Source organism: Petaurus breviceps, unplaced genomic scaffold (assembly GCF_028583685.1).
Source record: "Petaurus breviceps papuanus isolate PSGF00001 unplaced genomic scaffold, PetGlider_PUasm1.0 559, whole genome shotgun sequence".
Classification (NCBI taxonomy): Eukaryota; Metazoa; Chordata; class Mammalia; order Diprotodontia; family Petauridae; genus Petaurus; species Petaurus breviceps.
In genome coordinates, this window is record NW_027186377.1 from 1557731 (window position 1) to 1558082 (window position 352).

The window sequence follows — 352 nt, forward strand, 5'->3', positions numbered from 1 at the left end:
CACTTTGTCAACTGTCAGTTTATTTAAAAAATAAAAATAAAACCCCAGACACTGGTCAAAGTACCGCTGGGGGGAAGGGAGAAGATGCAAAGGGGACCGGGTCCGTGTCGGACCCGAGCGGTCTCCCAGATTGCCCGGAGGAGTTCTTTAAACAGACCCCCAACTGTTCACTGCCCTGCATCAAAGCAGGCCGGCTGGGCACAAAGGCACCCCTCCCCCTCCCCTTCGAAATCAGTGCTGCCTGGCAGATTTCAAGGAAAAAACAAGAGTGCAGTGGTTTCTTCTGGATTTTGAAAAGTGGCATCCTTCTAAAAAGCCGGCAGACGAGCTGACAACAGCCTGGGGCGGGCAG